Source organism: Glycine soja, chromosome 9 (assembly GCF_004193775.1).
Source record: "Glycine soja cultivar W05 chromosome 9, ASM419377v2, whole genome shotgun sequence".
Taxonomy (NCBI): Eukaryota; Viridiplantae; Streptophyta; class Magnoliopsida; order Fabales; family Fabaceae; genus Glycine; species Glycine soja.
Genome location: NC_041010.1, coordinates 5,207,802 through 5,222,031, shown reverse-complemented (window position 1 = coordinate 5,222,031; position 14,230 = coordinate 5,207,802). Strand labels below are relative to the sequence as shown.

At 28.1% G+C, this 14,230-nt stretch overlaps 1 long non-coding RNA gene across 1 annotated transcript; it reads right to left on the bottom strand.

Moving 5' to 3' along the window:
* Nucleotides 1-6,393: 6,393 nt before the first annotated feature.
* LOC114366980 lies at nt 6,394-6,656 on the bottom strand. The gene is made up of 2 exons (XR_003657099.1): nt 6,580-6,656; nt 6,394-6,465 (listed from the first exon to the last, which is right to left on the bottom strand). It is a non-coding gene; the product is annotated as an uncharacterized LOC114366980 (long non-coding RNA).
* Between the last annotated feature and the right edge of the window lie 7,574 nt (nt 6,657-14,230).

Below are 14,230 nucleotides of genomic sequence, written 5' to 3'. Positions count from 1 at the left end.
GATCTTAAGTTAATACTCAATTAACAATTAAAATCATAAGAATCAAAATTTAAATAAGAATAGTTTTTCAAAATAAAAGTAATCTCTTATGATTTATAAAGAGTAGGAACAAGCATTATATTATATTCAATTAAACACCATTATAGAAACTAATAAAATTAGATAACCAAAAGAAACCTTTATTGTAGATAATTTATCTATCAATAAACAAATTTACAAGTGGTATGATTCCACGGTAAAAGATCTTTTTACTGCTATTATAAATAATACTATATGCTTATAATATTACTAGATACACACTTTAGTTTGACTTATCAATAAAACTTTTATAACCAATGAATCTTGCTGTGTAGTAGCTTAATCTGACACTTAGCAGCACACAAAATGACAAAATATATTATAAAGTAAATATTTTTTATAACGAAATTTATTGAAGTTATCAGTATGATACAATATTATAATTTCACCATATGAGATTTTAGATAAACTTGAAAAATATGGGACCCATTTTCACAATGTTAGTACTTCTATATAACATAAAATATTTAACCTTTCAAAGACAAACCCAAATTTTTCTTCTTCTCTGTGTCTGCTACTACTAGGCGGTGCAAATAAATCCAAATTTTTCTTCTTCTTCTTCTTTGCTACCTTTGTGTTAATTGTTTCAATTTAAAATCACAATCAGTTGAAATTAAACAATTACTAACCGAAAAAAAAGGGGAAGGCGGTAGTCGGAAAAGAACCAGTAGGTGTCGATGGCGGAAGCTTTAAGATTTCTACAGTGTTGCTGCGATGACGAAGCTTTACTTCTTTTGTTTCTGTTACCTATGTATCCAACCAAAGTTAGGGGAAAAAAATCCCGATTAACCCCACCAACATGAAAAACAATTTTGTAACAATTTAGAAGCTCTAATATCCTAAATGTGAGAAACATAAATCAAGTAACATCTGCTATTACAATAAACCAAAACCATGGTCAGGTCTCCAGAAACTATAATCATGGCCCACTTATGGGTCAATATACCCTTTCTAGAACCAGAAGCCCTTGGCAAGAACTTTGTGAATCACCTGAACCATAATATTGCCAAAATCATGTTAATTACTGTGCTTCTTCCGTTTCTCAAGAACATCTACCACATAGTCCAAACTCCAAACCAACCAGACCAACCCTGTTTCTCTCGAAGGATTTCCTTACTCTTCAACCACCATGCACAAGTAAATTCTTCATTTTTTTATTATAAAAATTTCACTAAATTTCTTCTGAACTTTTAAAATGACTAATATCCCAAATTCATCATAAATTCCAAGTATTTCGACAGAAAATGAGAAAAAAAATTCAATTAAAAGAGATTCATCAAAGAGATCAAATTTGCATAATTTAAAAAATAGAGAAATTACATTAATTAAAAAATTGAGATAAAAATTATGTCTAATCTTAACTAAAGATCCAAAAATATATTTACTGGTATTTAGATATTTTCGTTTTATCATATATTTATGATTTGACTTGAACCGTTATAATTTAAATTTAAAGATATTCATATATAATGATACTCTAAATTTTTAAAATAACTATTATGCATCTTATACGTTATAATATTTTTAAAAAATTTAAGTAAAATTATAAATACATTAAATAAAAAAGTATAAAAAAATGTATATGATTAATTTTATATGAACTTTAAAAATATAAAAAATTAAGATTAATTTGTCACACTTTTACATATTCAACAATTAAATTTATATTTTTTATTTTTTAAAATCAATTTGTTTACATCTCACACATTAGAGAAAATATTTAACTATTTATTTTTTATTTAACTGTACATAAACATTTCTTTAAGAAGAAAAAAAATTATACATCAACATAAGAAACACAATACGTCAATATTATCATTATCATTAGAGTCTAATCACTTTCTTTTCTTCTGCCTTCAACTTTTGATACTCGGAACATAGCCACATGGGGGATTGAATATAATGTAATTTATAATCAACAAAAGTAATTAAGTTATCATGGACAAAATACTTTTCTCTTCCATGCTTGAAAGAATGTATGAATTTTGAAGTTCATATTGACGAACAACGATTCCTTCTATGTGTGACATCACATGCTTCATTAAATTTGCAAATATTTTAATTTTATTTTCATATTTTATATCATGGCTATATTATCGATAATGTATAAAACCACTCAACCTTTACAAGTCAATATTTCACATGTCGTTATACATTTGTACTTCATTTTCCATTTTTAGTTCTACCAATTTTGTCAGCTTAAAGTGTCATTATGTAGCTCTCATCTCAGTTGATGCATTTGTAAATGTACATAATTGATATATTTCTTTAAGAAAATTACGTTTACCACTTTTCCAAATACAGAGTATTGCATCGATGATAATAGACTTATTCATAACAAGCATAAAGAAAATAAATCATACGATAAATTTTTCATCCACGGTCCATATTTGTTCAGAAAAACAAAAATGGTGGTTATCAATTGCAACTTTGTTCTATCAACTTTTGTTACAATGCTAAAACTTTATCAACGGAAAATAACCTAATCTAGAGTAAAAAGGAAAACAAAGTCATAAAAACTGAGATATTTTTATTCATTGATTAATGTGTCAAAGGCAGAATAGACTTAATTGGTATCAATAGATATGGTACTAATTATTCATGTGTTTAAACACATTATTCTAAACATAAATAAAATAAAAACTACACCCTTCATCTTAATGTTAAATGAGATATTTCATCTACAACACATTAAACAGCACTTTCAGAATCAGAAACTTGAGCTCCTTTGCTCTGACAACCCTTAGAAGCTGCAACCTGCAATAAAAATGCATCCACACAACATATTGTCAATTAAATGATCTAACTGTGCACATTATAAAATGATTGCTCAAATACAAAAAAAAATGAACAAGTCAGAGTTTAAGAGCTCAATATCACAAAAAAGGAAGCATTCACAGACACAGGCAACTCAGGTATGGTGAAATCATGGCATGCATCTATACATGCATGCAAGTATTTATTTATCTAATAGAATGTAGGATCCTTCAAGATGAAGTCCACAATTTAGGAGATGAATAGGGACATAAACAAATTAAGATCAAGGATCATGATTCTCTTATTTCAATTCCAAGCTTGAGTTTTCCACAGCTTCATAATCATGAAAATTTGACCTACTTTTCAAATGATTGAAACAGAACAATCAATCCCAGAAAAGATAGTTTTAAAGGTGCACTTTAAAGTCTAAACTAACAAAAACTTATCAACAGAGAAAAACTTAATTTAGATTTATATAGCAAGTTATTGGCAAAATCTTTATTAACAAAAAAAGAAAAAAACGAACCAAGACCTTAGTACTTACATGTTCTTTTTTCACATTTTTTACGTTGCTCTTCCTCTTTTCCTTTATTCTTCTAGACTTGCTACCCAAGTCTGATAAAATCTTCCCACACATGGTGCAAGAGCTGCAACAAGACATTCAAAAATCGATAATGGCGAGAAAATATAATAATAGTTTTCCCCAAAAACCTTACGAGGAAAGAAAATACGAAGAATAATATTGTTACTAATACTTCACCTGCAATATTTGCCTAAAGACTCATCCATGATGTTTTCCACTCTTGTTTGACATAACTTGCAACAATGATCGCACAACTCCATCCCTTTAACAACTTTTGTGATCAATTCAAAAGTGCTATATACACTGTCTTATTTCTTGGAAACCAAGTATTACACTTTGACGTCTTTATATATTTTTAGAAGAACCCAATCTTTTGTTGAATATCCTTTTAAATATTTTTATAATTTTAGATTTATGTTTTTTTATTTGATTATGCTTATCTTTCTCGTAATTTTAATCATGATATATTTTATAAAGAATGAATCTCTCAATATATTATCTTCTTTTTTTTATCCTCTCAATATATTATCTTTTAAATTTATATTTTTGTCAATTTAATTATGGTTCCTTTTTTGCAATCTTCAATACTTTATTTTTTGGTATGCATGTTTTTAAAATTGTACGCGAATAAAATTTGGAAACTTTTTGGTATGTGTACGGTATACTTTTTTTTTTTATTATTATTATTATTATTATTATTATTATTATTATTATTATTACATGAATGACTAGCAAAAAAAGAAAAAGATTACATGAATGATATGCATAAATAATTAAAAAAATTCTTTTTTGAGAACTTATCTAAATTCTTGTAACATATTTTGAGTCATTTATGAGGATATCCTATTCAATCTAATTTCATCTTGATTTATTTCGTTAAGAAGATTTCACCCTTTCATTATTTTTATAATTTAAGTTTCAATTCAATTTTTGCTATATGGTTAAATTTCATTGGTTATGAAAACTCATAATATTCATTTTTAATTTTTCTTAGTTTCTTTTTTTTCTTCATAAAAATTGAAAACGATGTAAGAAGATTCACAAAACTCGCAGATCTAGTTTGAACTAAATTTTCTTTATATTATTCTTATCTTTTCAACACGCACACGCACATGTAAAGAAGGGTGATTATTGTCATATGATTATTGATTTTTTTCAATACTACTTTTTCAATTTGTTATGTTTATACTTGATGGTGTAATTATATTTATGAGTAATGTTTTTTGGGACTTTTTTTTAAAGACAAGTACAATATAAAATTTTCATATTATTTTAAGGTCTTTCTAACTAATGATTAAGGAATTAAAAGAAAAAATATTTAATGCAAAAATTATGAAAGAGTATCATAACAACACCATTAATCCATTATATGCATCCTAATACAAAAAAATCCTTTCAATAATTTCATAATGAATGTTCTAAGAACACTTATTAATATTTGTATTATTTTAATACAAATAGGATCATGCAAGTTAATTAATGTCTTACTGATTCAACTATTGATCCAATGATCAAATTAGGTATGACAATAAAAATTGAACACTTAATTACCTATTTGATCTTGCTTCAATTTTGATAGAAAAAATTCGTTTTAACCTGTGTTGGGGTTGGATTTTCCCCAACTTGGGGAAACAAATTCGGATTCAAGTATGCCACTCTCTCAACCCTGCCTCCTACTCACTCCATTACACATATTTTTATAGTTATTAATAATGTAGTTATATATTTATATATAATTTTATTATTATATATATTATATGTAATTATTAATTATATAATTAATAAAATATAGAACAATTATTTAAATAGTTAAATAAATAATTTATAATTATATTTCTAATTATAGCAAAATTAAAAATTATACATTTAACTAAAAATATAATTTAATTCTTAAATATGTTTAGATTATTTATTTTTTATTAAATTATATATAATGATTGAATTAAAATACAATTAATAACTTAATCTAGGATTTATTTAAAACATATAAACAAATATATTTTTTAATGTGAGATGGATTTTTCGCAAATTTGTATTTTCCTAAACCCAAATCCGATGGAAATGAAATTGGATTTCATTTTTCTACCTCTCAACTTTTATAAATCCAAACCTGATCCATCTTTTGTGAAAACCAAGATGAAGATAGACAAACTTACTGCGACCCACCATTGTCATCCCAAGATCAGTGTCTTAATTAAGTAGATTGAGATCAGTGTCTTAAGTAGATTGATTTTTAAAACTATGGTAATAGCGCTCTATAAACTTATTAAACTTACCAAAGCAAAATTAAAACAAAATCCATATATCTTACTGATTTTGTGACTTCATCTTGATTTCGTTGAAAACAACTCTAGTGGTAAGTTCGAATGTTTTTTTTTTTTAATGCTCGAATAAATGTTTTCTGATTCTTTTTCCCTTTTCTTAATTTGGGACTAGAACAAATATAACAAATAAATCACATAGTCAAAACTACAGATATAGCATCACCATGTGTGTCGGACAATGTTTTTGAAATGGAAAAGATGTTAAACTTAAAGAACAGGTAGTGTACATTGGCAGTTACAATAAATGTTTTACTGACTTACTGTCTATTGGCAACTACAATAAGATACACGATGCCACGCACTCATCCATGACAAATGGAATGAACAACTATGCCTCAAAATACATTGGTGTCAAAACTGTTACTGCAAAGACATTGGAAGCAGAAGATCTTGATTGAATTCACATAGACATCACATGCTCATTTTTCATCTCCAAAATGAAGATTATGTTTAAGACCTTTGCTTCTTGGATTTCTTTCCCGATGCTTGTTCTGATGATCCTATAATATATGTCTTGGCATTTATAATTTCTTCAGATTTACGCTTCCCAAACTTCTTTGTTTGTCTGGCAAAGAAAGTTACAATTTCAACTGGTCAAGCAAGAAAGAAAGAAAATCTTAATAAATTAAGTTCGGCTAGAAACTTATTCACCTTTAAGGACATTGCCATGTCAGCTACATTACTGTTAGCATCCTCAGATTTATCCACCAGGTTTGCAGGCTCCTAAAGAGTGCCATTAAAAGTTTTATAAAACACTGAAGAAAGCTATAAAATAATTCTCACGACATAATTTTTGTGAATAGTAGAGAAAATCGCAAAATAAATAATGACATAAACCTTGGGTGGGATAAAGGCCTCTTCTCTTTTCCTTTTTTTTCTGCAGTTTTTTCAGCCTGCTTCTCCTGCTTCTCTTGATTTCCTCTTGTTACTTAAAAAGTATTCTCCAGTTTCTAATTGTATATCAATCTGAAATGTCACAAAAATTACCAATGACACCTTAGAATTTATTTCATAAATTACAAACTATCAGAACAATATAGTTAGATACAATACAGACAAACTACCCCAGGGGGGAAATAAAAGAAAAGGGTCAATATAAGCAGTGCAGTAAGTAGTTGTGGAATTGGTGTTGTCATTATCATTTGAAGGCCAAGATGAAGTGTTTATATATCCACAAATTGCTCCTAGATAATGCACACTTGAGAGCAAAGTTTGATGCACTCATTAGGTTAGAATCCCAAAGAAATACCTAAGATACCCACAGGGGATGTACCATATCAACTCCTGAAGATAAACCTCAAAATTGGATCTCAATCATCTTTCATAATCAATTTCCTATGGCTATTGCTTTTATTGATAGAAGCCCAAATTAAAGTGGAATGTGCTACCCTCAAAACATCAGTTACAGACAAAATGCCCTTTTAAATTTTCAAATTAACTTTTTATTTCTTTAATTTCAATTGTAAGTATTTTTCATCTTCTAGGTTTTATTTTTTGAATTAATTATATCTCTTTTTTAAAATCAAGTAAATTTGATCTCTCTTTCAAATTTCATATACAGAAATTGTTTAAACCTTTTCTTCTTCCAAATTCACCAACCAAAATGTCAAATTTTACTAAAAATGATAGGCCTTGTTTATTTCTATTTTCATTTTCATGATCTTTTTTCGTGTTGACTTTGAATTACATAATTATCACCTGATTTTCAATGTATTTCCTGTTTTAAAAAAATGGTTCAGAAATAGAGAAAAATATTTTCTATGTTCATGTAAAAATATTTGAGAGAAACAAAAAATGACTAAATTTAAGATGATGTTTTTGTAAGTAAAAGTGAAAACAAAAAAGGTTTTTTAAGGAAAAATTCCTCTTAATTTTCTTCTCACTTCAAGTCCCAATCTCATATTCTATAAAATTCTTCATTTTTTTTATTATCAAAATTTCACTAAATCTCTTCTGAACTTTAAAAATTACTAGTATCCCAAATTCTTCATAAATACCAAATATTTGGACAGAAAATGAGAAACAAAATTTCAACTAATTAAAGAAATTCATCAAAGAGATCAAATTTGCATAATTTAAAAAATAGAGAGATTGCATTAATTAAAAAAATTGTACGTGAATAAAATTTGGAAACTTTTTGGTGTGTGTACGGTATACTTTTATTATTATTATTATTATTATTATTATTATTATTATTATTATTATTTAAGATTACATGAATGACTAGTTAAAAAAAACAGATTACATGAATGATATGCATAAATAATTAAAAAAATTCTTTTTTAGAACTTATCTAAATTTCTTGTAACATATTTTGCGTCATTTATGAGGATATCCTATCCAATGTAATTCCATCTTGATTTATTTTGTTAAGAATATATATTTTACCCTTACATCATTTTTAAAATTTAATTTTCAATTCAATTTTTGTTATATGATTAAATTTCATTGGTGATGAAAACTCATACTTTTAATTTCCAATTTTTCTTAGTTTCTTTTTTTTTCTTTATAAAAATTGAACACAATATCAGAAGATTTGTAATACTTACACACCGAATTCAATCAATTGAACTAAATTTTATTTGTATTATTCTTATCTTTTATATATATATATATATATATATATATATATATATATATATATATATATATATATATATATATATAAAAGAAGGTGATTATTGTAATGTGATTATTGATTATTGATTTTGTTTTCAATACTATTTTTTTAATTTGTTATGTTTAAGAAGTTTCTATGCTTAAATGCTTTATGTATTTAATGGTGTAATTATATTTATGAGTAATGATTCTTTTGGGACATTTTTTTTTAAAGACAAGCACAGTATAAAATTTTTATATTATATTAAGGGTCTTGCTAACTAATGATTAAGGAATTAAAAGAGAAAATATTTAATGCAAAAATTATAGAAGAGTATAAAAAAAATCATAACAACAAAATTTTATGCATCCTAATACAAAAATTTCTTTTAATTTCTTAACAAATGTCTTAAGAACACTTTAAAAATACAAATGGGATTATGCAAGTCAATTAGTGGCATACTTATTCAACCATTGATCCAATGATCAAATTATGGATGACAATAAAAATTAAACATGTGGGTATCTTTTCGATCTTACTTCAATTTTGAGGGAAAAAATTTGATTTGACCTGTGTCAAAGTTAAATTTTTCCCAACTTGAACAAACAGATTCGGATTCAAGTATCTCACTCCCCACCCCACCTCCTACTCACTCCATTACATATATTTTTATAATTATTAATAATATAATTATATATTTATATATAATTTTATTATTATATATTATATGTAATTATTAACTATATAATTATTAAAATATAGAACAATTATTTAAATGGTTAAATAAATAATTTATAATTATATTTCTAATTATAAAAAATTAAAAATTATACATTTGACCAAAAATATAATTTATTCTTAAATATGTTTAGGTTATCTATTTTTTATTGAATTATATATATTGATTGAATTAAAATATCATTAATAACTTAATTTATGATTTATTTAAAACATATAAACAAATATCTTTTTAAATGTAAGATGGACTTTTGGCAAATTCGTATTTTCCTAAACTCAAATCCAATGGAAATGGAATTGGATTTCATTTTTCAACCCCTCAATTTTTTTAAATCCAAACCTGAACTTGTCCCATCTTTTGTGAAAAGGGAGATGAAGATAGATAAACTTACCCCGACCCACCCATTGTCATCCCTAGATCGAGTGCCTTAATTAGATTGATTTTTAAAACTATGGTAGTAGTGCTCTATAACCTTAATGTTGTATACAGGATGCATTTTATTCATCATGCATTCTTCAACAATTCTTCTGACTTGCTTCAATCCTATGAATGAACCCATAACAGCAATTGTGTTTCCCTGTGGAATTGCATGCAAAATTAAAAAGAAATCAACTGATTCTAGACTACACTCATATCATGGTGAAAGTAAATGTACAGTCTTCATATTCTAAACTATGGAGCGCAAGTCAAAATTACCTGGACGAGAATGAAGCAGCCAGTGAGTATTTCAAGAGCCTGCACACCAGTATAATAGTTGGAGAAATGTGAGTTACAAAGTTGAAGCCAACAACTGGTGGTAAGCAGTACCAGAAAACCAAAGCAAGAAAGTAACAACAAAGGGTTTATCCCCATTGTTGAAAAAAAAAACTTCACAAAAAGCACACCTTCACAGGAAAAGTGAAATGTAGCCAAGAGAAACTTGCCCGGCACAAAAGTAAATCAACAGAACTAACTATTCAATATTGAACTAAATAGTGCCGGAAAATCACCCTTGGCTGCACTCCACTTTCTGCCTCTTGGTGTGAGCTTTGTGTGAGAAATCGGGCTTTTAACATGTGAATAACATTTGATTTTTTGTGTGTGAGAAATCAGGCTTATAATTATGTTTAAACATTTTTTTTCTGCACTGATGGCAGGTATTAAGGCCATTAGAAGCATACAAATCCAATTGTCAACTATTAAGAAGCAAAAGTTAAGCCCTCAAATATTCGATCAACATTGTATTATTGCTGAAGGGTTTCAATTTTTGGCAACTGACCTAAAATTTCTTTATTGGTATAATTACCCTCTAAAATCCTTGCAAGAAAATTTTTCTACCGAAAGACTTGTAATATATTGCCAAACAGCAGCTTGCCAAAACTTTGGGATGGAGTGAAGGTAAATATACGTATCACAATGTTATAATTATTTTCTATTAATTAAAGGTATACAAAATTAACTAATTTAGATGGTGTGATATCTTCATTTTGTTTTATTTTATTACAGAGCCTGGTGAACTTAAAAATGATTGACCTCAAAATATTTCTGATTGTGTGTTGCCAAAATGATTTAAATCAAAGCATGGGCCAAACAATACCTTCAAATATTCAGACACACGAAATGTGCAGATAAATTGGCAAATGAAAAGACTAACCTTTAAGCAATTTTAAAAATATCCGCATAAAATCAAACGGTCAGGAAGTTGCCTCAGCCCTCAAGATACAAAAAAACAAATTAATTCCACACTATTCCAAGCTTACTGAATAAACCCCAAAAAAGCAAATAGAGGATAAAAACAGGTAGTGGCTCAGACATTATAACAAATAGCAGAATGAGAATTTTCATAATCATACCCCAACTCTCTCAATCAATCTGCTCCAGTATGGACTCCAGCAAATGCATGATTGCTGAAGTTGAACATTGACGCTGCAGTACGTATTTGGCAATGAACACTGTTTTGGTGTTGGCCTATGTACCCGTAATGAACATGGGAGTTTCATAAAGGCAAAGACTCTTTGGCAACCTGGTGTACCTGATCCCACATAAGTCCTTGCAGCATGAGATTATCACTTCAATTATCTCGAAGTCGTAGACCAACCTATAGGTGTTTGTTAACATTTCAACATCAGAATTGAAATGTTTGGACATGTACAGTAATGTAGTGGTTGAATTAATTAATTAAACATATTGTAAATTAAGTTTTAAAATCTAAATTTATATATATATATATAATCAGCATTCTGGTATGATACAATGACGGTAGAATTGTGATAGTGTGTAGCCATGTAGTTACTAGTTAGGAAAGTTTCGGATGGTGAATATATGGATTGAAGTCTGAGATAATGGCAATGGGTAATATTTATATAGTATTAGAATCTAAAACTATACTTACATTGTGAGTATAGAGATATGGACATGGGTAATATTTATGATCAACTCAACGTACGTTACCCTAAAGTTTCAATCCCAACACATGATTGACCAGTATAGAAACTAGAAATGCACATTCATAGTTTACATATTTGGTAGATCAAATATCAAGACAACATGATGTATAGTGTATTGGTTAAATTTCGAAAGATAAAATTGGAAAAAGGATTTGAACTTTCGTCACAATGATTTATATAGGAAATGTAGGTGAAGGGAATGCTAGTCCTAGAGGAAGATTTTAAAATGTAAAACTCTATAATTAGACAAACTCTTGAAGAACAGTATTTTCTTCTATATATTTATAAGAAACTAAGCATCGCATGGATCATTCTTTTCTTTTCGTTTCCTTTCCTTTACTTTATTGGCAACTCACATGTTTTTCTGCTTTTCTAAATTCTTCACTCGTTTTCCTTTCCTCATCCTTCAGCCTTAAAAGGCCAAACAATTGGGTCACAAAAGTACCAAAATGTCCTTTGTCTCAGCTTCGAATTACAAATGAAACCAGAGTCATCAGGTAGTGCGTTACAAAGAGTATGACCCCTCGAATTGTGGGACCCCCTAGCAATCACCCATATTATCCGGTCACAAAGTGTCAGTTGTGACTGCTGGTGGGGTGTCTTTATTTTTGTCTTTACTCTCAGTTTGTAGTTTTCCTCTATGATCTAACTACATGCCTCATTCAGTTATCACAATTCATATGGCTCCAAAGACAATGTATTTTTTATTATTATTAGTATGAAGAATTTATTATTTTTGTTAATCACTTGTTTTTGTCAGAAAATTTGACTAGTAAAATCTTTTATTTCAATCACGTTTTTTTTTATCTACATAAAATCTGAATCTAAAATTTTATTTAAGAAAATCAAATCTAATATCACTTAAATCAATTGATAAAGATAATATGATTTACATAATTTTGATTTTATTGATGTTTATTAAAACAATAAAAATCCTTTGAAGACTTATCTGAACAATTAGAAAGTCTAACAAAAACACAAAATTTGTTGTTCAACAAAATGTAAACTTTTGAAAACAAAATCAACGATATTTTGGAAATTTTAAAATCCAAAGACCAACAAATTCATTTTTCTCCAAATAAACTTGACAAAATCACTACACAACTTTCCAAACTATCTTTAGGAAAGAACACTAGTCAATCCTCAAATAAATTTGTTTTAGCAAAACCAAGAAAATGAGAACTATACCTTTCACAGGTGCCTCACAAATAGTCTCAGGACATAACCCTGTGACTGAATCTATAAACCAACATCCTGAAATCTTAGATAGATTCTTCAGAAGAACAAACTCCTGAACCAGACAACTGGAACAAATAGTAGACATAAAATCCAATATTGATATTGGGTCAAATTCTAGGATAGACTCCCTCAATCCTAGACAATTATACAACCTAAACTAGCTAAGTTCCGATAGAACTAGTTTATACAAATATAGAAGAATTGATGACTTTCATCTTCCTTATGGAAGACACGAGATTATCAGATTAATCTCAGAACAAACCGGACGAAAACTTCTTAGTACAAATAGAAGATATGTACACCTAGGGTTAATTGCCATAGGCGTCAGGTCTCTAACAAGATCTTTTGTGGGAGCTAAAACTTTTGTTGTGCTCTTCGATCAAAGGTTCAGAGACAATAATTCTCAGGCCATAATAGGGATGATAGAAATAGATCTAAATCAAACAATCTCCCTGATGTATATCGCCCCTAATTATACAATGAATATTAGTGATTTCATACAAAATATAAACTTAGAGGTCCAGATGATAGGTTTTGGAAGAAAATTTGCGGGACATAACTTACACTTAGATATCACCTTCATAGGTAGAATAAGTGATCAACTATCCCCTAGATACAGGATAAACACTAATCCATTAGTGACAACCTTATCATCTAATGTAATTCAATTTTTGCCACCTGAAATCTTTGATTCCTCCATAAATCAAAATAATCAATGGCAAACACATATCGATGTTGAATCCTCTAGGAGTGTCATAACAACTCCTGGATCAGTTATAATAACAAATAGAAGAAATAGTCTTTCAATAAGGTTTACTAATTATGAGGACATACAAAATCCCCCAGAAGAGGAGATGGAACCCTCTAGAATGTCTATAATGAATTTATGGCATTGCTCATATTTTGAATCATATATTCCCTACGAGGAACCTAAACAAATTGAAAACTCTTTTTCAGAAAAAACTTTTCTCTCCCAAAAACTTCTTAAAGCAATTGAAAAATGGGAAGCAGACAAGAAATGTCAAGGACAAAGTTTCATAAATAATGAAACAGATCCTAATGACACTGATGAAGACGATGAATATATTTTTAGACAAAAATTATTCTCATCAATAGATAAGGAAAATTCAGATACAGATAGTATTGAAGATTGATTTACATGAATTTTATGAAAAAGAAATCAACTTCAAAAATACGTTAGAAACTAATTCTAAGATTGATGAAACAGAATCACTAGTTTCATTTCCTGAATCTTATAAAGGTCTCATGGTTGATGCTTCTGGTACTAGTTCAAATTTTACCCCACAATTTGATTATAGTATGGAAGATTACCAAATAGGGTTCCTTCCCCGTGAAAAAATTATCACTCCTGTAGACTTAGCTCTAGGAGATAACATAAAATCAAAAGGGAAAAGGTTGCATATTAAACCAACATTCAATATGCCATCTCTTTTATTAAACATAGGAAGTATTGATCCTCAATTA